Source organism: Cnephaeus nilssonii, assembly GCF_951640355.1.
Source record: "Cnephaeus nilssonii genome assembly, chromosome: 12".
NCBI lineage: Eukaryota > Metazoa > Chordata > Mammalia > Chiroptera > Vespertilionidae > Cnephaeus > Cnephaeus nilssonii.
This window is the reverse complement of record NC_137083.1, coordinates 13,387,576-13,409,195: the sequence shown is the minus strand read 5'-3', so window position 1 is coordinate 13,409,195 and position 21,620 is coordinate 13,387,576. Positions and strand designations below refer to the sequence as shown.

Genomic DNA, 21,620 nt, shown 5'->3' with positions numbered 1-21,620 from the left:
GTGGTAATATTCATGATAATGATTGTATTCAACAATAGTTATTCAGAAGATTGGAATTACTTAAGTATAAAAAATTTTTAAAAAAAGGAAGCTTAGAAAATGGAAAACAAATTTATCTCCGGCAAAACTTGTCAGAATTCAATGTAGTTTTCTTCATCCACCCATCTATACGAGAGTAGACTTAGAAACTGTTTCTTGAGGAAAAAATATTAGCTCTACCTAAATTTCCTAACCTCCTAATTCAGGTACAAAAGCTGCATTAGGCTTCTTAATTTTCATCAGCATTATCAAGTAGTAGAAACTGAGACATAATTGCCAGAAACTGAATCCTAATTCTATTATACTGGGCGAATAACCTTGAGCAACTTATTTGCCTTTTTTCATCTGTGAAATAGGGATAACCATAGTACCTACTTTTAAGTTGTGGTGAGAATTCAACAAAAAGTTGTAAATAAAGAACTTACTGCAGTACCTACAATAAAATATTACCATGCAGTAGTATTACTGAAGAATATCAACTCATACAGTCTCCGCTCAGCTATCAAAATATACAGATGTGGCTTAATGAACAACACAAGGTTTTAGCTAAAGAGTAAGTTGTAAAACTTGTTTAATTTCCATGAAAAACATTGTTAAGAAAAAATATATATACATATTCATATTGAGGGAGAATTACTTGAGAGATACACATTTTATTTTTCAGAATAAAAATAGCCCATTTTTTAATTCTAAATTTTATTCTTGGATCAAGTTAGACAATCAGAAAACCATCTATTTATACCGTATTATTGATTTCATAAAACTGCATTCAGATAATCTGCACTACACTTTGGAATTCTGTCCAAGCTTACTGAAAACACTGCTAGACCACATTATCCTCTTTTATTTTTTTATCTTTATTATTGAAAGTATTATATAAGTCCCCTTTTTTCCCCTATCGCCCCCCTACAGGCCACCCCCCCACCCCCACCCCGGGTCCCATTATTCCCTTTTATATCCAAGAGAGGAAAAAATTCACATCTTCCATTTTCAGTACCAGGAAAACCTGTCCTTTTACTTGTATACTTCCAAAATCCCATCTCCCTCCCATCCTTCTCCCCTTTTTTCCTCCCCCCTCCCTTTCTTTCTGTAAATGTGTATATATTAATTACAGAGAGTAATGGAGAGGGAGAGAGAAATAGAAACATCAATGATGAGAGGGAATCATTTTTTTTTTCTTCCCCCCGCCGCCCCCGCCCCGAGAGGGAATCATTGATCGGCTGTCTCCCACATTGTATCGAGCCCAAAACCCAGGCATGTGCCCTGACTGGGAATCGAACTGTGACCTCCTGATTCATAGGTCGATGCTCAACCACTGAGCCATGCTGGCCGGGCTTGCTTTCTCTATATCTGCAAATGTCTGAAGGCAAACGGGAAGGTGTCTGAGTTTATTTTGATTTCTCTCCCTCCACCTTATTAAAGGAATCTTTTTAAAAATATATATATTTTATTGAGTTTTCACAGAGAGGAAGGGAGAGGGATAGAGAGCCAGAAACATCGATGAGAGAGAAACATCGACCAGCTGCCCCCTGCACACCCCCCACCGGGGATGTGCCCGCAACCAATGCACACGCCCTTGACCGGAATCGAACCTGGGACTCCTCAGTCCACAGACCAACGCTCCATCCACTGAGCCAAACCGGCTTCAGCTTAAAGGAATCTTAATGACTAGCCATTATAACAATACTAGGAGCCCGTTGCACGAAGTTTCATGCAATAGACTTTTCCTTCACCTGGCTGCCGGCACCAGTTATCCGCCAGCAGCAGTTTTCCTCTGGCCACCCGCCGATCAGAGCGCCTCCCGCCAGCACGATCGGCTACCCCGAGAGGAACTCCGATCGGGAGGCGCTCCGATCGGGCCGGAGGCCAGAGGAAAACTGCTGCTGGCGGAAAACTGGTGCCAGCAGCCACGCAATCGGCCACCCCGAGTTCCGCCACCAGCGTCTTCCGCAGCGCCAGCCTAAGCAGCGCCGGCCGTTTAAGCCCGCGGGAGGAGCGGGGGTCGGTGACTCACGAGTCCCCACCCCCCACTCCTACCGCCAGCCAATCGGCCACCCTGAGTCCCGCCCCCGTGCCTCCAGCCGGCCCAATCGTGGGCGTAGCGGAGTGATGGTAATTAGCATATTACCATTTTATTAGGTATGATGATGATGAGAGCTCTCTAAAAATGTTTTTCTTTCTTTTTCATTTAGAAAGTTTTCCAATTCAAAGGATTTGTCTATTGACGAGTAGGATCTTAATAGCTACTCAAACCAATATTCTGGAAGCAAGGGACAGCCCCAAAGAAGAGTGCAAAAAGATGCAACCCTCACAAGATAAAGTTGTCTCCCAGAGTTAGAAATAGGCATTCCAAAATATGGGGAATCATGTTTCCCCTGCTTTTGAATGGGGTGTTTAGATTTCCTAAGGTCAAATCCACAGCCTACTTGGCTGCCTGCCATATGCATATATATTCTCCAACTAATGGAAAACAAGAATAAGGGGCCCTGTTTTTATCATCTCTGGGAGGAAATGGATATATATAGAAAATTCCCTTGAGAGCTTAACTTGGCTGGACAGAGAGCAGGATGTACACAAGTAAGTGCAACCTCTAGATAGTGGAAGCCAGAGAGAAAGTATTCTCACTGGTCATAAGGCCAAGTTCTCAGGACATATGACAAGACAAAAGGAGAGACACCAGACACAGAGAGAAATACAGAATTAATAAAATTCATAACTATTCATACCAAATAACCAAACATTGATAAGCCCAAGAAATTAGTTTTACAAATATTTTCTTTCTTCTGCCCTAGCCAGTTTGGCTGAGTGGATAGAGCGTCGGCCTATAGACTGAAGGGTCCCGGGTTCGATTCTGGTCAGGGCACATACTCAGGTTGCAGGCTCAATCTCCAGTAGGAGATGTGCAGGAGGCAATCAATGATTCTCTCTTATCATTGATATTTCTCTCTCTCTCTCCCTCTCCCTTCTTCTCTGAAATCAATAAAAATATATTTTTAAAAAATATTTTCTTTTGCTAATCTAAACTTAGAAAGGGGACAAAAAAGGACTCCGGCCACTCTGCTTCCACCAGACTGTGCTGGTAGAGAATTGGGAGTCTGATTTGTCAAGATTCTTATCTTTATGGGCTAGCTAGAGGTCCCAGGATCTTTCTACTGTAGCAGCTTCAGGGTGAGCAGTGCCCAGCCAGTGAGTTTTCCTGTTTACAGTGCCAACTGTGGGGTGGGGGTGAGGGGCGGAACTTTCTTCTATCCTCCCAGGTTTCTTTGACTAGTCTAATAATTAAATCTACATGAGACAGATTGACAAGAGAAAATAACCAAATTTAGTTATGGTGGCAGGTGAGTACTTAAAATATTGAGGCAATCATTTTGTAACGTATATGATTGTCTAATCACTATGCTATACACCTGAAACTAATACAAAATCATATTGAATGTAAAAAATTTAAAACACAAATTGATTATCATATATCAGTTTGAATGTTGAAGCAGTTATAAGGATCCAACTGTGTTCTATTAAGCTAAGACATTAAAGAAATCTGTAAAAATGTGAAACAAAGCCACACTTCCCAATACTTTTTTTGTTTAGGAAAATTTATTATAAAGATTATCCTTTTCCTACTAAATTATGGTACCACTTTCGTCATAAATCAGGTAATCATGTATGTGTAGGTCTGTTTCTGGCCACTCTGTTTCATTGTCCCCTCCTCCATTCCTCCCCCGCCCCCCGACTCTTATGATAATAGCACACTGGCTTAATTACTCTAGTTTTTGGTAAGCTTTATAGTAAGCCTTGATATTTAGAAGTCCAAGTCCTCAAGCTCTGTTGTCCTTAAAGATTACTTAGACTATTCTTGATCCTTTGCATATCTCTGTTGATTTCTTTTAACCTTTTAAAAATTAGTCTCAGCCCTGCCAGAATGGCTAAGTTGGTTGAGTGTCCTATGTACCAAAAAAGGTTGCCGGTTTGATTTCTAGTCAGGGCACATAACTGGGTTGTGGATTTGATCCCCAGTTAGGACACATTTGAAAAGCAACCAATGAATGTTTCTCTCTCACATCAATGTTTCTATCTCTCTCTCTTCCTCTCTCTAAACATGACCGTGGGTGAGGATTAAAAAACAAACACACAAAAAAGAAATAAAAATGAGTCTTAATTTTAAGTAGAGCATATTTGCGGCTGAGCCAAACCAGCTAGGGCTATTTTGCATATTTGTAAGAATGTTACCTCAATTTTTTATGACTTGATGTAGCCTAATTCTATTTGTGATAACTTTCTATCCTAATTTACTAGATAAACAATGGATAAATACCAAAAAAAATCATGTGCATTTATATTTACTGTGTTTCACTTTGCTTCACAAATGTATGTAACAGAATAAAAATAAACAAATCCAGGCAAAAAGAAAATAGGGGTAAGAGTATAATATAAAGCAATAGGTAAGGTTAAATCAGGCCTGGTTTTTTGTTTTGAGAGAGAGTTAGGACAGAAACTTTGACTCTCATTTTATTAGCATCAATGCAAGAGAATCAATTATGAGATTCATAGTATCCATAATATGAAAGCAAACCAGTTACTCGACTAGTATGTGTAACTCCATCTATTGAAAAAAATCCACCCCATTAACCGGTACGCCTAGTAACCATTCTGCACTTATGAAGAGAAAAAAACAAAAGGCAAAATCTTATTAAAAGACAATTTATACATTTTTATGTCCTAAGAACTGAACTTGGTAACTGTCAGGTTGGAAGCTACAATGTATGGCCAGACAGAAATGTGTGCTAAAATCCATTTATGGCTATGGTCCTACCAAACTGCTGCCAGCCTTCAAGGAAATTATAACCTAAAATTACAATGATTATTATGAGTAATGTTCCAAATAGAATATTAGATCATTTAAAAGCAAGGGCTTCCAAATCAAATAAACAAAATGAGATACCTATATTTTAATATTGATAGAGGTAAAACAAAGAGAAATTTCTAGGACTCCTTGACATGAGAATTTCATGAACTATGGGAACAAAAACCCATTGGTGAAGCCCTAACTCAGGCTACAATTAGATTAAAAGAATATAGTAATGTAAGGGTTGATACAATTATGAAAACTGGAAGGTTTAAACAGGCTTTATGTTAAAAAGAGTTATGTCAACTTTATCTGAATGTTTTATGGGAAAGGATGTCTGGCAGGGAACAATTCATCTACCCAAAACCTGTTGATAAAGTTCTAATGGAGGCTATAGTTAAGATTTAATGGTTGATGGAGTTAAGATAAAAGATTAGAGGCAAGCTGTTACGTTTTGCACAGGCTTCATGTAAAGTAACTGCATCTCTTTTATCTGATTGTATTGTGGAAATAGACATTGTGTCTCACCAGGAAACATTCCCCAGCCTGCCTGGGACATGAAGGCTGTCAGTTTTTTCTTTTGGCTATCAGAGGGAATGATCTGGAAGGTAATGACCTTTGCAGCCTCTTGAGTCCATGCAATTGTTTAATACTGCCAGAAATATTTACCATTTATTCCAGCTGAAACCTGACAAGCTATTTGAAAAGATTCAATACCTTTTTTTAAAAACAGAAATTTGGCAAAATCGGAAGCTGAATATTAAAGAGTATGATAGGATTTCTTAGAAATCATCTCTCTCCCCACCCCTCACACTCCATAGGTTTAGCTCAGTTGGTTGAGCTTCGTCCCATATACCAGGAGGTCGCAGGTCAGGGCACATGCCCAAGGTTTCGGGCTCAGTCCCCAGTGTGCAGGAGGCAGCAATCAATATTTTTCTCTCATGCAGGAGGCAGCGATCAATATTTTTCTCTCATCCATGTTTCTATCTCGCTCTCCCTTCTCCCTTCCTCTCTCTGAAATAAATTAAAAACAAAACATGTTTTTAAAAAAACATCCTCTCCTATGCTAAATAAAACAACACAAAAACTATGTACCCAGAGGGGAAAAAAAGCTAATTAGGGATGAAGTGGCTTGGGAGGAAGGACAACCTATGATAACGTTTGAGAAACTGAGAGCAATTGCCCTTATCTTAGAAAGGACATTGTGAAACCAGAAATGCAGCTCTAGAAGCAGTTCACAGCCCACCTATCCTTATTATCCTCAATTCCTAAGACCAAAGAGGGGAAAAAAGAAAGCCATGTGTTTTTTTTAAGTACAAACATCTATAGAAGCACCTTGCTCAATATCTAGATATGGCTAGACATCTGGAAATCTTCTCTACTGCCTCTCTTCAGAACTCAGAAACTGGGAGTATAGTCTGCTCCAATCATTAACCTTCATTTTTCTTGTTTCCATAGAAATGCCTTTTATTAAATACCTGATTTGCTTGCATCATAGGACTAATTTTGGGAGCCCACCTGCATCACCACTTCCTGAAATGAGTAACTGTTTAAATGATCTGACCTATACTTAGACAGACTAGTTTAATGAGATATGGAACAATCTCTATGGACCCAACTTCTGGAATGTGATACTTCTCTCAGGAAGCTTCAGAGGAGGGAACTGTTGGGGTTCAGAACAAGTCACCCCAAGATGTGTGTCTGTGGTATTCAGATTATTCTGAGCTAAAGACAACCGAGCTCATAAGAAACATCTGTCCCCCTCAACCCCTTTAACCAACTAGAAGAATTTTAGTTAGGGGCATTACCCATAATAAGAGATCATCATCATCAGAGACTACCTTTCTTATAAGGCCCACGCGCAAACCGATTGCGCCACTGGAGCTCGGAGAATACCTTTCTTGACCTATCTACCTGGCAGAGCAAACTACTAATTACTGAACATCTCCTCTTCTTATTGTCCTGTAATGACCACACACACTGTACCTCATTGTTAGCTCAAAATGCCCTATATACATACCTCATTTTAACTTTCTGTCCTGAACCTCTTCTCTATGTGGGGTCTCTGACTCTCTCCTACTCACATTCTGCCCACATTCAAGAAAAAAGGGATAAGGAGGAGAGAGAATGCCTTCCACCTAAGGAGACGTCCTTCCCTGAGCTCTTGATAACTTCCATAGATAGCTCATTGAGTATTAATGGCCACACACAGTGTTATAGGAGGCTAAGCAAAATAATCTTTAACAGGGTGACACATAGCTAAAAATTTGGGTTCTACTCCTGAGAAAGAAGTGAAAAACAAATAGTTGTGAACAATCAACAGTCTGTTCTACAAGTGCCTTTTGTTATCTGATAGGGGCTAGTTTATGTTACTATTATAAATGAGCTCTTCTCTTTTTTTAAACTTTATGTTTTGTTCTTTGTAATTATAATTGCTAATTACAAGTATTTAGGAAAGCCATCCTTTTCCTATGTATTCTGATTATTTCTACCAATCTTACTGAATTAGTTATTCAGACTTCTAGTAATTCTTATCTATTATCTTGAATATTCTAGATAGACAATCAAGTTAATTATAAATAACTGCTCTGACAGTTAAATTTTTTATTCTACTTCAATATTAATCTCCAATTAATCTTACATATAAGAATTTTGTCATTTGATTGTCATGTCATATTTTACATTTCAAACATTTTAAACTTACAGGTATTAAAGTTTGCTGTCATGGACATCATATGAAGAGATGTTGGCACTACTGCTAAGACAACAAGTTTCATAACATGTTATTTCATAAAAAGATTCCTGAACTTTTCAAAAATTAATAACCCAATTAGAAAAATATTAACCTAATTAGCTAAAAAAAACTGCTTGTTTGGTTCATAACTAAGTGAAACCTCTCACTACCACAGACAAATAACCTGAGCCAATCCATCCTTATCCCTCACACACTCACAAACAGACCTGCTAACACCTATACAAAGCACATTCTTGTAACAGGTTAGTAACATGCACTTAATCTTAAAAGGTAAAGCTATGAATGGAAATTAAATGAAGATCATACAGTTGATTCTAAAAAATGGACAAAAAAAGATGGGGAAACATAACTACTTACAGAAAAATAATTTAGGCGCTTAAGAGGGATTTTAAAATGTAACAATCACTAAAAAAAGGTTAATGCCACATTGGGCTGCATTAATAGAAAATATGTAGGACAAGGAAGTTAAATCAGTGACTCCAACAGAACATGATAATGTAAGGATGCTGAAAAAAGCTAGAATAGTGACGGGGGCCAGAGTTCTGTTTCCACCAATTATTCCAATGTGAGATGGCAAATTTGGTAACAAGTTTTGGTGACTTGACTGTTAAGTGACATTGAAGTGTAAAAAAAATGACAACTGTCCTACCTACCACACTCAATATTTAGAAGGAGAAAATAAAACATGAAACCACTCTAAATTGTAGAATGATAAATCAATGTAAGGTATCATTACCAGCATTGATTTGAGGAAATACTTTTTAACAAACGATCTCTAGCTAAGGATAGATTTTATTATTTTTTAATTGTTAGGCTACAAACTTATCAGAATGTGACAAAGTAAACTAAATTAAGTTTATAAAAAAAAATGTTTAGTGTAACTTCTTACTAGAATTTGAACTTCTCAAAGCAATTTTTCTTTACCAGATTTCTCAAACCTTTGAAAAATTTGAAGTGCTCAAAGAATTTTTCCTAACCAGACTGTAGTGTTGTTTATGACTATTTCTATAATTAATTTGATTTCAGAGAATTGATCAGGATTTAGCTCCTATTCCTAGAATATATTTGCAAGGCTGGTTCTATAACAGTTGGTACTAAGGCTAAAAAAAAGTCAAATCTAACAGTCAAGTTTCAATGACATAGCTCTTCAATGTAATTGTTTATAGTCATTTATCTAACAATTCAGAATTTCACAGGTAGAAGAAAAGAAATTTAGAGATCTAGTCTATCTATCTCACATTAAGAATCAAGGCACAATACAGAGGTAAAATATAAGATCACTCTCCTAGTTACAGAAATATCAGAATCCCGCCGAAACCGGTTTGGCTCAGTGGATAGAGCGTCGGCCTGCGGACTGAAAGGTCCCAGGTTCGATTCCGGTCAAGGGCATGTACCTTGGTTGCGGGCACATCCCCAGTAAGGGGTGTGCAAGAGGCAGCTGATAGATGTTTCTCTCATCGATGTTTCTAGCTCTCTATCCCTTTCTCTTCCTCTCTGTAAAAAATCAATAAAATATATTAAAAAAAAAAAAAAGAAATATCAGAATCCCCAACTCCTGGATCCTTCCAACTAAACATCATATTGTTATTGCAGATTATAATCAGGGAAAATAAAAGGATAAACCTCTGTATTAATTCACTAACTGAGGTAAATGCAAGTACATTAAATAATTTAGGCAGTACTTCCTGAGTTGATGTTATAAGAAAACTATTCAGAAAGATATTAACAGTGGTACTAAAGTTAAAAAAAAAAAAAAGGCTTTCCCCATGAAAATGTAACTATTCAAGAAAGTTAAAGAGTTTTCTTTCTTTTAAGCTTCATCAAAGGACTTTTCAGGGCCTTTATATGCTAAATCTGTGTTATAAATCTCCAAGAAAGGTGTTTAGAATGAAGTATTTTCCCAAGAGCATCTGACCATGAATCCTTTACTGTTCAGACACAACTGGCATCATTGGGAATAAAGTCTGGAAGACACTTGGTGTGAGTCAAATGTCTCATACATAGCAATGATGGATGTCCATGGATAATATTGTGATAATGACTAATATTCCTCAAGCACTTATGTGTCCAGCACCATGCTAAGTGCTTTATGGGAATTTTTATTTAATCCTCACAGTCTTCTCAAGTGGTGATAATATAATCTCTACTTCACAAAAGAAGCAGGAGGAGCAGAAGGAAGAGGAGGAAGAGAAGGAGGAGGAGGAAGATGAGGTGGAGGGAGGGAGGGAGGGAGGGAGGGAGGGAGGGAGGGAGGGAGGGAGGAAGGAAGGAAAGAAGGAAGGAAGGAAGGAAGGAAGGAAGGAAGGAAGGAAGGAAGGAAGGAAGGAAGGAAGGAAGGAAGGAAGGAAAGGAGGGAGGGAGGGAGGGAGGGAGAAGAAGGGAGGGAGCAGGGAGGGAGGGAGGGAGGAGCTGCTGCTAGCCTAAACAAATAACCTGTCCAAGGTCACATACTAGTAAGTGGTTGAGTTAAGGTTAGACCCCAAGCAGTCTAACTAGAGTCCCCATTCTCAATCATCATTCAACAATCCAATACTCTTTTATTCTTTTCTTCTCCCTAATATTTCATTTAAAATTAAAAACTAGAATATTTTCATTCCAAAATAAATTGGTAGGGAAAAATAAATTACATGGATGATTCTCTTTGGCAGCCAAGTTGAAAATTATAGGGTCATAGAAAAAACATGGTAGAGTACTGGAGTCAGTCTTTATTTCACAGTTAGACCCAGCTCTGGCACTTGTTAGCCTGTGACTTTCAGAAAATTCTTGGTTTCAGTATTTTTTTTCAATGACTGGAATGAAGAAAAAGAAAAGAGATGAAAAAGTGTATCACTGGTATTTACTATAGTGACCTCAGAACTGTTAATAAGGGTGCTCTTGACTGTGAAAAGTAGTTATCAACATCTGCACTATAGGAATGTTTTAGGGATTAAAAACAATACAAATATTAAACAAAGAATTTATATGCATAGCCCATGGACAAACATTGGTCAGGGAAGGCCTGAGGAGGGGGCAGCAGCAGTGTGGAGAGTGTCAAAGGGGGGGCATATGTAATACTTTAAACAATAAAGTTTTTTAAAAGGTAAAAAATAGCCCTAGTTGGTTTGGCTCAGTGGATAAAGCATTGGCCTGCAGACTGAAGGGTCCTGGGTTCAATTCCGGTAGAGGGCACATGCCCGATCCCCAGTGGGGGGCGTGCAGGAGGCAGACTATCAATGATTCTCTCTATCTCTCTCTCCCTCTCCCTTTCTCTCTAAAATCAATAAAATATATTAAAGATAATAATAAAAATGCTCTCTTTAAAAAAAAGGTAAAAAATAATAATACAAATAAAGCACTGGCACACCATAGACGTAAATAATGATAGCTCTCATTATCACTAACAAAATATTTATCAATTTGACAATTGAGAATGAATTTCAGGATCTTACACTTCCTGAAACGGGATGAAGGGAGAATGAGAGGAAGGCTTTATTAGATTATAATGCCCTCCAGTTACTGCCATCCTTATTTATGCTTCACTGATTAACTTTCTGATTTAGTAACCTAATCTACGCCACTGCCTCCAATTATTTCACCACCAATTTATTCCTTACCCCCTTTACAGTATTTATTGGTTCTCATCATATACTCTCCATGGTCTTATAAATAAATAAATCTATTGGTTCTTCCTCAATACTCATTCTTTCTCTTTAACCTTGTCACAAGTGTCTTCCTTTCTGAAACTCTACTAGGAAGACGTCACTGACTTCAGTATTCTGATTCTATCACCCATGTAACCATCCTTCTGATTTTCTGTACTTCTCTAGTAGTCTAGTTGATTTGCACAGTTCTACCTTCCCTACTTAGTGGATGCTTTTCCCCAACCCATTTCTAAAATACTTTCACCTTCTTCCCTATTCCTCTATCAGGACCCACTTGAAGTTTCACAATTTTCCCCAAAAGTCTCTCCCTCTTCTAAACTACTAAAGTGTGTACGTTTTAGGAGCTATGTTGTCACTCTGTCCACCACTGTAATATCTATGGGTTGACAAATGAGCAGGAAACTTGAAATTTAGGGGTGAAGAGGGTGTATATGTGCCTAGCAAGTTTAAAGAGGCCAAATGGGCAACTTGTTATGCTCCACATGGGCAGAGGAGGGGAGTGTAGTATGTGTATGTTAATTAGAACCAGTACCCTAACTCAATTAATTAAATGTTATTGACATTGAAAGGGGCAAAAAAAACAGAAGGGCTCAAAAAGATAAAAATAGAGTTCATAATTGCTTGCCCAATTTTAGCACTTTTAAGGCTTACATTATTCTCTAAATTTCCAAGTCTATAAATCACTCTATAATCTGAAATAATTTTCATAGTACAGTTTAAGAACTCAAATACAATGTTTTCATTAAGTCTCGTGCAAATAACTAAATGAATCTTTATGCATTTATATGAGAAAGCAACTAATGTTCATCAGTTAATCAAAAGACTCTTTGTTCGAGAAATACACACCAAACAAATATCACTTAACATTTACTACTACAAGGCTACACTGACACAAGCCTCAACAACGGCAAATATGTAAAAAACAGTAGGAAAGTACTGTTTCCAAAACTCCTTGATCTTACATCACATTCTTTACAAGGTACAAACAAAATTCAGGAACACAAATTGTTTTTGAACACCCAATAAATTAAAATGTGAATTATATAAAGTGCATTATATTGCCCAACCGGCGTGGCTCAGCAGCTGAGCATCAAACTATGAACCAGGAGGTCACGGTTTGATTCCTGGTCAGGGCACATGCCCAAGTTGCAGGCTCGATCCCCAGTAGGAACGTGCAGGAGGCAGACAATCAATGAGTCTATCTCATCATTGATGTTTCTCTCTCTCCTCTCTGAAATCAATAAAAATATATTTTAAAAAATAAAAATAGCTCTAGCTGGTTTTGCTCAGTGGATAGAGCATCGGCCTGTGGACTCAAGGGTCCCAGGTTCGATTCCAGTCAAGGACATGTACCTTGGTTGCGGGCACATCCCCAGTAGGAGGTGTGCAGGAGGCAGCTGATCAATGTTTCTCTCTCATTGATGTTTCTAACTTTCTATCCCTCTCCCTTCCTGTCTGTAAAAAATCAATAAAATATATTTTTTTAAATAAAAATAAAAATAAAGTGCATTATGCAAATATTATCTCATTCCCATTCCAGGATCTTCGACTTAAAGAAAATGAAAAACTATTTTCTCAACATGCTAAAAAAAATTGTCAAAAATAATGCACAACTTTGAAACCCTAAAATTATTCTCATTTAAATGAGAAACAAGCCAAAGATGTTTACTATTCGCTACCATAATTTAACATTATCCTAAATTTTCTGATAATTATAATTTTTTTAAAAAGGAATAAATATTAAATATTGGCAAGAAGACAAAACTATCATTTGCAATGCTATAACTGCCTTATTACAAATAATAAAAACTATTAGAATTAAAAGCTCATAAAATGACCATTTAGAAAACAGTATACACAAATCACCAACTTTTCTATGTCCCATACCTAGAAGATGTAATCCTCTTTAAAATACAATGAAAAAAGATTACATTCACAATAGCAAAATAAGTTTTAAAATATCAAAATTTAACTTTGAAGACAGGCAGAATCAAATGAAGAAAACTATAAAACATTGAGTAATTAAAGATGACTTGGAGAAATTATAATTATACTAGAGGCCTGGTGCACAAAATTCATGCATGGGCGGGGGAAGGGGGGGTGTCCCTCAACCCAGCCTGCACCCTCTCCAAACTGGGACCCCTCGGGACCACTGGCTCCTAACCGCTCGCCTGCCTGCCAGCCTGATTGACACCTAACTGCTCCCCATGCTGGCCCCCTGCCGGCCTGATCACCCACAACTGCCCTCCCCTGCCAGCATGATCACCCACAACTGCCCTCCCCTACCATGACCCGCCTCCTCCTCGCAAGGTGGTGGAGACGCTGGGACCGGCCTCCTCCGTGCTGTGCAGAGCCACGGGACCCCCAGGCCTCACTGCGCAGAGCAGCCACCAGGCCCCACCTCCACTGTGCATGTGGCCATCTTGTGGCGGCCATCTTTGTAGCGGCCATACATCACAAGAGGGCGTCGCACGAGGGCATGACATCACCTAGGCTTTTATTATATAGGATTGTAAAGATATCACAATTACCTCCAAAATGTTAATTTAGAAATTCCAATGGGGATCTTTTAGAATCTTAATAAAATGTTTCCAGTTAAAGGTAACCTGGAAAAATAAATACATGAAAAATGCTGAAAATCTTTTGAAAAAGATAATAGAAATTCACACAACCATATAATAAGATATATTAAAAGTTCTAATAATTAGGACTGTTTGAAATTACTGGATCAATAAAGATCCCAATGAAGCAGAATAAAAGGCCCAGAAAAAATCATATGGATATATATAGATGTAATTTGTTATATAATAAAGATGACATTTAAAACATCTGAGGAAGGATATGGAGAAAAGGGAACCCTTGTACACTGTTGGTGAGAATGCAGATTGGTGCAGCCACTATGCAAACAGTATGGAAGTTCCTCAAAAAATTAAAAATGGAACTGCCTAATGACTCAGTAATTCCACTTCTGGGGATTTATTCAAATAACCCAAAACACTAATTTGAAAAAATATATGCACCCCCATGTTCATTGCAGCATTATTTACAATAGCCAAGATTTGGAAGCATCCCAAGTGTCCATCAGCAGATGAGTGGATAAAAAAAGCTGTGGTACACTTCCACAATGGAATACTGCTTGTCTGTAAAAAAGAAGGAAATCTTATCTTTTGCAACAGCATGGATGGACCTGGGGAACATTATGCTAAGTGAAATAAGCTAGTCAGAGAAAGACAAGTAGCATATGATTTCACTCATATGTGGAATCTAATGAACAAAATGAACTAACAAGCAAAATACTGATAGACTCATATATACAGAGAGCAGGCTGACAGCTGTTGGGGGTGAGGTGGGGGGCTGAGTGGCAGAGGAGGGAGGATTGAGCCAAAAAAAAAAAAAAGAGAGAGAAAAAAACTCATGGACAACAGTGTGGTGATTGCTGGGGGAGGGGTGGTTATGAGGGTGAAGAAAGTTGAAGGTGAATATAGGGCGATAAATGGTGATGGACGGAGACTTGACTTGGGGTGGTGAACATACAATACAAGTACAGATTATGTGTTGTGCACCTGAAACCTGTATAATTCTGTTAACCAGAGTCACCCCAATAAAATCGATAAAAAGGGGGGAAACTGACTTTAAGAAACACAATAATTGTGAAGCTAAAGAAAAAATTAAAAATAATAAATCCTTTGAGGAAAAATTATTGTTCAATAAAAAGTATTAAAATAATGGACTTGCCACTCTACATTAAAAATATATCCAAAATAAAGATGTAAATATTTTTTAAAACTGTGAAAGTAATATAAGGAAATAGAGGTGAAGAGTTATATAATCTGGAAATTCGAGAAGGCTTTCCTACGCAGGGAGATACCATAAAAGAAAATTTTGATAGATTTAACTATACCAAAAATGTTTTAAAATCTGTGTAGAGCAACATCATGTACACCAAAAAGTCTCATTTCGATTCCCAGTCAGGGCACATACCTAGGTTTAGGGTTCGATCCCAGGTTGGGTGCATGGAAGAGACAACAGATTGATGTTTCTCTCTTCCTATCCCTTCTTCTCTCTCTCTCTCTCTCTCTAAAATCAATAAAAACATATCCTTGGGTGAGGATTTTAAAAATCTGTTTTAAAAAGAAAAACCTACACCAAAAACAAAATTAGGATGCAGATGACAAACTGGAGAAATTATTTGCAATGTAATTTGACAAAGGTATAACAGTTTCACATACAAAGAGCTCTCGTAACTCAATTTTTAAAAATCTCCAATATCTTAACAAAGGACACTAATGGATAATTCACAAAAGAAATACAAATATTTAGTGTCACTAATAATGAAATAAAATTTATAGAAGATACAACTTTTCATATTAAAATGGCAGTTTTTCATTGCTAGTACTGAATATGAAGAGGTTGCTGGCTTTCTCAAAACAATTAATAAATGTGAATAGTAATTAAACCTTTCTGGAAGGCAATCTATTAATATCTATTTAAAATATGCATAACTTTTGACTTCCGAATTTATCCTAAGGAAATAAAAATATAATGATTAAACTGTCAAGAACCTAACTGCTACATTATTCACTCACATTTATTGAGAAAAGCTTAAATTTTCAACAATTGAAATGGTGGTTAAATAAATGATTATAAATCCATTTGCCAAATATTATCCACACATTTAAAATGATGTTATATGTTATAAACATATAATATTTGATTGACTTGGGTAAGCATTCATTCTATTAAGTGAAAATAAAACAAGAAAACAGTTCATACCAAAAAATGAAACTTTATACGATATGGTTTCTAAAAAAAAAAAAAAAAGTAAATACCTATTAAAAAGGCCAATAAGACCAAAGTGATAATAATGATTATTTATGCTTTCCTGAATTTTACAATATTACTATAATTATTATGTATTATATTAGTAACTAAGAAAATACAGAATGTTTACAATACTGCTGTGACTATAGTAACAATGGTATCCAAAACCAGGGCAACATTGATATTCCCACTCTATTTAGGCTGCACCAAAATCAGGGATGCCAAGCCTCTCTAGGTCAGAGCATACTTTAGTACTTTAATCACAGTGAAAGAAATGTTGAGAACTCTAGAAAAGAATCAAAAGTTTTTCACTCCACCTTTATGATCAAGTACAATGTGAAAAAATATTTAGATATTAGCCATTCTGCTTTTAGCCCCATGCCAAATGTAAGAATCACGGGTAAGGAACAAGCCCTGGACCTCAGCACCAATAGGGCTCAGCTTTTACCTACATTCAAATTGTGAGCCAGAAACTATTTTCTAAAAAGTGAATGGGGTGAATATAGGTATTATCTTTCTCAGTATAGAAAGCATGGGCCTTCAACACTTTCTAATCACAAATCTTCTCAGTCTCATTTGGGAGACAGAGAAATTATTTTCTCCCCCAATGTATTTAAAAGGCATATATCCTAACGACAAGCCAGCAGGATTTATTCTGAGCAAAGATGTTGTAAACAGGAGATTTTCAAATGTTAAATGTTCTCTTTCCTCAGTGCAAATATGCAGCCTTACTCTGCGAGGGCCAAAAAGATTCTGGCTCTCAACAGTAAGCAATAATCAAACTGTTAATTCCATCTGCTCCCCTCATAAAAATTACAAAACATTACATGGTAGTGCCAGGGGTCTCAGGCTGCATTTAAGGGGTTTTCTGAAGGGCATCCATTTTCACAATATCAACATGCTAATTTTTTTTTAGTACTTCGGAGAACCAATCCTGATACTATATGATGACAACTTTGGTGCTGATAACAAATAAATATACTATCTTTAACATCTTTGTTAGAGATGTTGTTTCCAGAATTATCTTCCTTTCTTATTGGTTAAAGCACTAAATTCCAACCACTTCTATTGTCTCGGGAACTTAGTTCCAATAAACATCTAATCTTTCCTGAGTATCTTATTTCTTGCTTTCCTTAAGAATGTAAAGAAACAAGCACAACATTTCTTCAACCTGAATCCCTCTGTAGTGATTTCAACATGCCTGCACAGTGGAATTACCCAGGGAACTTTAAAATACCTATGCAACTAATCTATTGTAACAGAAAGTACAGCAATTGTTTACAGGGATGAAAGGAAAGAGACGCGAGAAAACTTTTGGAGGTGATGAATCTGTTCATTATTTTGGTGATGGTTTTGTGAGTGTAAACATATGTCAAATAAACTACACACTTTAAATGTGTAGTTTATTAAATGTTAATTACACTTCAATAAAGCTGTTGAAATAAATACTGATGTCTAGGTCCCACCCACAAATTGATATGGGGGCTCCCCCTGGAAACTGGGATTCTTAAAAACTCTCCAGATGATTGTAAAGGTGCAGCTAAGATTGAGAACCACTGCTCTATAGCGATCTTTATCTCCTCTCTCCATTCTTTCAGTTTTCTTGAAATGCCTCATTCAAGCATGTTTATTTTATCATCATCACCCATTCTTTCTCAATTTTCTGAAGACTGGTTTCTGAATCACCACTCAGCTAAAACTGTACTTGTTAAAGTCACCTATGGACTCCTGACAAATTCACTGGTTCCTGGAGTCCTCTTCTTACTTGATACCTCTTTTTTTTTTCTCTTTTTTTTAAAGTATATTTTATTGATTTTTTAGAGAGAGGGATAGAGAGTCAGAAACATGGATGAGAGAGAAACATCGATCAGCTGCCTCCTGCACACCCCCCACTGGGGATGTGCCCACAACCAAGGTACATGCCCTTGACCGGAATCGAACCTGGGACCCTTGAGTCCGCAGGCCGACGCTCTATCCACTGAGCCAAACCGGTTTCGGCTGATACCTCTTTATAGTATTCAAAACTGGCCATCCATTTCTCCTCTAAGTGAAAATCTCTCCACCCTTAGCATCTCTCCGGATGGCCCTCCCACCTTTCTCTGACTCCACCTTTCTCTCCTCTTTCACACTATTCTTCTACCTACTTCTGCTCTTTATCAGAGTCTGTTCTCCGGCTGCTGCTTTTTATCATGCTAAAGGCTTTCCCTGACTTATTTCAACATAACTAAATCAATGCAGCTTCCATTTAACCCCCAATTTTCCCTCTAATCCTGATTTCCTTTACAAATTCCACATCCTTAGATCCAAACACCTATATCTTCACCTGAATGCTCCATAGCTTGGTCAAATTCAAAAAAATTGAAAATATAATTTATCGTCTTCCCTCCACTTATGTGTTCCTCATTTCCAATCAATGGAACGAAGTCAAATTCCTCAGGGTCCTGATTCCTCCTTCTTTCTTCCAAAAGGTGACAGGGCCAATCAGATTCTACCTCACTCTGTCAGAGTGAGGGTCTAAAACACAAATAGATTAGTTTCTTATTGATCACTTGCAACGAAATCCCCTTAGCCAGGAAACAATTCCCTAGTCCAGCCTTCTACCACCCTCACTAGTCTCATCTTCCACCACTTCCCTAACCCCTGCATTCAATGTCAATGTTATTGACTTTGGACTTGTCATTGAGAATGACTTCTCTAAGCTATCATGGTTTCTCATGCCTCCTTGCCTTCTCACTTTCTATATTCTCCTCTTGGAAAGTGATTCATTGCACTTGGCAAAATTATACCATACTTCAAAACTCTACTATGTGCTCCTGACTCTACCTACACCAAGCTGTTAGCCATCTCCTACTCTGCTCCCTTACTACACTAGGCATATCACTTATCACATGGTTGTATGATTGTTATTTTACTTACCTGTCTTGTAAATTAGTAAATTCCTTGATGACAAATAGCTATGACATTCATTTCTGTATCCCTAGTACCTAACAGCTTGGGTCAGTACAAAATAAATTTGTTTGACATAATTTCAATTATTTACAAAATATAAACCTGATACCCTAAACATGATCTTCATACTAACATTATTTAAAGATTTCTTAATATTCATTATAAAATAAATATCAGGCAACAGGATCCTGAATATAACAGTCAAATATCTTGACTATAAGATATTTTTAAACTCTGTCAAAATGATACCACTCTAAACAACAACAAAAAATGCAACCAACAGCAGATTTCAGAAAAGATAAATACAACAAAGAAAGGAAGTAGGAATAACATACTAATCTAGCCAATGCCTTATCTGGATGTCCATATCCAGGTACTGTTAAGGCTGATAACTAAGAGGGTTTTATAATCCCTCTCTGGTAAGAATCAGTGTAAATAAAAAAAGAATAAGCTAAATCCAGAATTTGTTTTCTAACCATGCGATGGTTTTCTCCCTTACCATTTTGTTTACGTGAATTATTTGAATAACTAAAGGTTTTTCTTTTTTCTTGCTTGCTTTTCCCTGCATTTTAAAAATGTGGTGCTTTGGACTAATGCGGGTCTTGCAAGCCTTAAACTGTATTAACCTAAAGAATTAAAAAAAAAATGCTTGTAAGTTGGGGAACTTGAGGGGGTAGAGTTTGGATGTTAAGAGAATATTACTAAGGAAAACAAGCCTCCCAGGAATATAACATTGACTCAAGGTTACACAGATCCTTATGACTTTATGTAGATAAGATTTTAAAAGCTGAAAATCTCAAACTGTAAAAGTGTTGCATGATCCAAAGAGGTGGCATTACCAGCTCCAAAACCTACGTGTGACTCAAAGGAGAAATAATTTGCCAAAGGACTGCGGGGGCCCTCCTGCCTGCACAGTCCGGGCTCTGAGATAAGCAGTAGCTGCCAGGCCAGTGGCACCAACTCCCCTACCTGGAGAGCCAGCGAGCGGAGCGGCTGCCGCCGGGCGGGCGAGAGCGTCTGTATCCGACACCGATCCCGTGCAGTCACCACCACTAGGGCAACGCCAAATCTTTCAGAAATGCCTAAACTCTGAGTGCACAATGCACACATGTGCACACTGAAGGGCGGACACCCGGCGCAGCTGAGGCGTGCAAACTTGAGGTCTTTCAATGCCACAAGGTTCAGACAAAAACCCAGGCGGTTCTCGAGAAGGTTAACACCGGCCTCGGGGAAGTAAGAACTCAAAGAAAAAAGGAGGCAAAAGGCTGCAGAGATCTCCGGTGTCATAACCAAGGAAGGAATCGTGGCTGCTTTCTGAACCACTGCCTCCTGCGGGGGAACCACTGACCCCCAAGCCAACGCTTTCCAAGAACGAGGGCGGGGGTCGACGGGACCATGTGGGCCACCAGACTGGACCGAGAGCGGTAGCCTCGCGGGGCTGGGAGGAAAGGATGGGAGAGGTCAGGCCGGAGCATCAGCCGCGGGCGGGGGGAGAGGGGCTCCCAGCCCAGGTCGACTCCGCAGAGGGGCGGCCGGTCCCCGTCCTCCCCCCCCCGCCCCCCGCCAACCTCTCCACCCCACCCCCCCACCCCGAGGAAGCGACACCCGGGTCACGCCCGGAGTCTGGACCGCTCCTCGCCGGGAAGAAAGGCTCGAGTCCGCGCGCCCAAGGCTGCCGCCGCCCGGGCAGCGGCAGGAGGGGGGGGCGCCCAACTTCGGGGCGAGCAGCCGCCGACCGCACGCCCCTCACCCGGGCCCGCCGCTCGCCGCCCGGGACGCCCCCGCGCCCAGCGGACCGGTCCTGCGCCCACCCGCGACGCCGCGCGCGGAAGCCGTTACCTCCAACGAAGCCGCCGCCCAAGAGACAAAGTCCCCGTCCCCTCCCCGCCGCCGCCGCTCCCGGCTCCTCCCTGACAAAAAAGTTGTCGGTCGTTGGCCGCCTTGGGGCCCCGCCGTGGGTCGTTCGGCCGGACTCACCAGAGCGGCTCCCAGACCTCCACTCCCAGAACTTCCCTCGTCCGGCTCCGAGCGACAGCGAAGGCGTCTGCTCTTCCTTTTCCCGGGTAGTAGCAGCACCTGCCCCCCTTCTTCCTAGCAAAACGGGTCCCGAAGAGCCATCTTCCCCCTCGGCTCACTGACTGACAGCCCAGCTCCCAGAGCCGCCACTGCCGCCAGCTACTCTGACGGGCAAGACGAGGGACCCGTCCCCAGGCAACCAACCACTACCGCCCCACTCCCGTTCGGCCTATTGCCGTCGCCCGGGGCGGGACCAGAACAACTTCTCCACCAATGAGAATCTTCCTCTGCTGGGTCTGGGGCGGACCCGTGAGGTGGGAGGGAGGGCGACTTCGGTGGGCGTGGTCTCCGCAGTGGGCGTGGTCGGAGCGCCCAAGTGGAGATGATTGACTGTAAGTTGTGCGACAAAGAGTGATCAGGGAAGGTCTGTCTCTGAGCCGTTAGGATGTATAGCCCTCTCAGAAGAAAATAAGCCTTTCGGAGTGATGTTAACCATAATCACAGAAGAGAGACTCACTGATATTTTAATTTCTTGATCAAAAGGACTTACTTCCCA

General features: G+C 39.4%; 1 protein-coding gene across 2 annotated transcripts in view; it reads right to left on the bottom strand.

Annotated features, from left to right (window-relative positions):
* Window positions 1–21,223, bottom strand: part of HYCC1 (hyccin PI4KA lipid kinase complex subunit 1) — a 64,089-nt gene extending 42,866 nt beyond the window's left edge. For both annotated transcript variants that reach the window (XM_079785377.1, XM_079785378.1), the window contains exon 1: window positions 21,026–21,223. The gene's annotated coding sequence lies outside the window, so the exon portion shown is untranslated. The remainder of the gene's footprint in view (window positions 1–21,025) is intronic.
* Window positions 21,224–21,620: the final 397 nt, after the last annotated feature.